The sequence below is a fragment of the Trachymyrmex cornetzi genome, unplaced genomic scaffold (assembly GCF_001594075.2).
Source record: "Trachymyrmex cornetzi isolate Tcor2-1 unplaced genomic scaffold, Tcor1.1 scaffold236, whole genome shotgun sequence".
NCBI lineage: Eukaryota > Metazoa > Arthropoda > Insecta > Hymenoptera > Formicidae > Trachymyrmex > Trachymyrmex cornetzi.
In genome coordinates this window covers 24,911-28,733 of record NW_017297019.1, presented here as the reverse complement: position 1 = coordinate 28,733, position 3,823 = coordinate 24,911, and positions in this window count along the sequence as shown.

Below are 3,823 nucleotides of genomic sequence, written 5' to 3'. Positions count from 1 at the left end.
GTGTCCAACGTTTAACTGGGTGCTACCCTCTTAAACGTATCCAATGTTTTATAACCGTTAAGCGTCAATAAGAAACGTTTCACCGGAAACGTTTTTTAAATTATAATTTAAAAAACGTATTTTTCACGTATTTTGTCTGAAATTTTTCAGAATTTTTTAATATTTTTGTATGTTGTTAAAAATAAGAAAATGCAATACTAAAAAGTTAATAAAAAATTTGGAAAAAATTCTTAAAGTTCTATGAAAAGAAAATAAACAATTTTTTCTCTTGCAGTTTTTCTGTAAAGTAATTAATAGTATTTGAGTAAAAAATTATTACTCCAATACCAATTTTTGACAATTTTTAGTAATTAATATCTCGTTAACTATAGCAAAAATTGTAAAATAATAGAGCACTTTTCGATACAGTTTAGTCCGCTCTACCCATGGACGTATGAATATCTGAACGGAAACTTTTGGCGCGGGGAATGAAGATTTTAGGGGAGGAGGGGGCCGCCATATTGTTTGGCGACACTGATGCTGCTTTCTAGCGGTAAAGTAATGAAGTAACTGTGTGTCAATCATGAATATGGTGGGAGCATAACCTTATTGACACACAGATCATATATAAGACATATACAATGACATTAGATTTTTATAAATACTTTATAGTATTTTTTTTATCTGCCTTTGTAAATCATAAATCTATCAGGGAAAATAAAGAAGAAAAATATCGCAGTGATAATTATTTGATTATTGCTCACTACAAAATTTTATATTTTACTAAAGGAAAATAATAAAAATGCCACTTTGTGTTGCAATCGGATGTAGTAATAAAAGTTATAGAAAAACTGAGATCAATAAAGAACAAAATGTTATTATTGTATCTATTTGACAAGTAATATTAATACGAAAAATATTAGATTATGCAACATTTATGATAGATTGTATGGATAAGTACATTAACATCAATTTTATATTTAGCCAAATATCTCAGAAGGTGATACAGTTACATTAGTTACAAATTCAACTATGGAATTAGTAGACAATGATTTGACTGTGAGTACTTTTTTGAGCATTCCGTTTGACCACATTGCAATTGATCACCACTCATAGAGACTGATGCTTATAGGGTCTTTCCATCAAGTGCTTTGAGTGGTTGGTAGTCAACTGCAGCGTGATCAAATGGACACTACTCTTGCATTAATATAGTAATAAATATTATATTCACAGATAAACACTTTACAAGAGAATAATGAAGCTATAGAAGCTAATGAAACTATAGATGAAATGTTAATGGACATTTCAAAATCAAATAATACATCTATGAAAATTTCAAAATCTATTTTGAGCGACGAATTATCAGTAAGTATTTCAGTTACATTCATATATATTAAATGTAAATACAATGAAGATATGCCTGTTATGTTAATATTATATTTTATGATTGTTTATAAAATAATAAATTTTACTCTTGATATTAATGTGAAAAAATTTGATAGAATACTTTCATATCTTGTATGGTAATAAATAAAAATTTTAATTTTATGTACAATTAAATAGTTGAAGTCGGAAATAACACAAATACAAACGCCTACACCTCGCAAGAAAAGAGGTAATAGTGAAGAGATGATAATATAATTCTGGTAAAAAGAAGAAAACATTGTTCCACATGTGTTTGTGCCGAAGAGCAACAGGATACATGGAATACACCTAGAAAAATATTTTTGCGCAAAATAATATGTAATCAAAAAGCATATTATAAACGATTGGTGCGAACACTAAAGCAAAGAAATAAGCGTCAAGAAAAACGAATTGCACACTTTAATACGATATTTAAAGAACTTAAGCAGAAAAGTTTAATAGCAGATGAACATACAGAAATATTAGAATCAATTAGTAAGTAGATTTGTTGAAGCGTTTCACAGCAAAAAATCATTATATTGCGAAGAATGTATTAATGCACTAACTTCAGATGATAAAAAAGACGAAAACCTTAACTTGATACAAATAAAAAGCCGCGGTAATTTACAATATCCATCATCTGATGTGTCGAAAATTTGTCATGAAGCAGAAAGAATCGTCCGTTTCGCTTTAGCAGAAAGTGGAGGAACATTTATGAAAAACAAATTTACACAAACTTATCTTATAAATTGTGTTCTTGGAAAATTTATTGACTCAAATAATTTGTTTTTAAATTTAAAGGAACATTCACACGATCAAAATCCTTTAGAAAATCACATTATACATTTAATGAAAGCAATTATTTCCAAATATATAAAAATTAGACTTTACCACATTGGAAAACAAACGATGAAAAATGTACAAAGTCAAAGACACTTCCGCCATAAATTGACATTATTTCAGGGACAATAAGAGGTTTATATTCCTTTTCCATATCCAAGGACTTCACATTGGAGAGAAAAAGAAAAAATTAAACTGCCCAGATAGCACAAAAGAGTTAAAAAAGAATTCAGTGATATGTTATCAATTCTGAATTCATTTTCAAATGCAAGAATTCTTTTTCTGTAAAGAATTCTTGTTGCATCTGAAAATGAACTCAGAATTGATGACATTCAACTGAATTCTTTTTGAATTCTTTTGAACTCTCTGTGCTATCAGGGTGTGCAAGGAATTCTATTCTGTGATATGGAAAAAAAATAAACCTAATACCTTAGGTTATTATGTTTTGTACATTTATATATTTGATTATTATATACGTAATTTTATCATAAATATAATATAAAGTTTATAATGTATATTTTTTTATAACAAATATGTCTTAAATAAATATTATTTTGATTGATAAATGTTTAATATAGCTTTCTTTCCCCAATCCAATAATAGTACAATCCTTTTTTTTTATTTCTTTTTTTTAATTCTTTTTATTAATGACAAAAATTTTTGTAAATTATATATTTATGTCTATACAACTAATCAATGTAACAATATGTTTACATTATTTATACAAAGAACCGTAATTCTCATATTTCAAATTTTTGGGAATTTTCAGGTAAAATTATAATCGTGATTGCATGCAATCAATATTGTTAAAATTAAGATGATTTTATTAATTATAATGACAATTATCGTTAAAATTTTATTAAAAGTTTTATTTTTAATGTGTGTGTGCGCGCGCGCGCGTGCTGTGTGTGCGCGTAAGTGAAAATCTGTTCAACAGTTGTGTACAATTAAAACTAATTTTCTGTTTATATTAATGGAAGTAATGCATAGGTATGTACAATATACATATTATATGTATATATGTATATATATTCATTTCTTCTTCTAATATAAACGGAAAATTATTTTTAATTGTACGCGTTAAATTAACTTTTCTCATACAAAATTCTATTTCATGTATCGAAATGGAGATAATATCATGAAACGTATATCAATTTTCAAACAAGGCGCTAAAACGTCGCCAAACAAGATGGCTGACACCCCCGCCGCGCGGATCTCGGTCCCCTCGCCAATAAGCTGTTTTTACGCTCCGTCCAGATATTCATACGTCCATGGCTTTACCTTGCAATGATATTCTAATGCGTTAATTTCCGAACATCCTGTATAAAGATTATATATATTCTGTCGTTGTCAGGTGAGTTATCAGACACCCTGCGTATATATACAGAGTGATTACTAATGGTTGTACCAACTTTTTACCATAAGAGCATGACTTACAGACTGCACTTGTAATTTACGAAACGCTCCTTAGATGGCAGTTGCTTCGCCCGGCGCGCGAGCAGGTCCGACGTACATACGCAGAGGCCCTTGGTGAAAAATTTACATGCATTTTAATAATTTTTATCGCAACTTGTTAATACTTATAATTCTCTGAATTTAA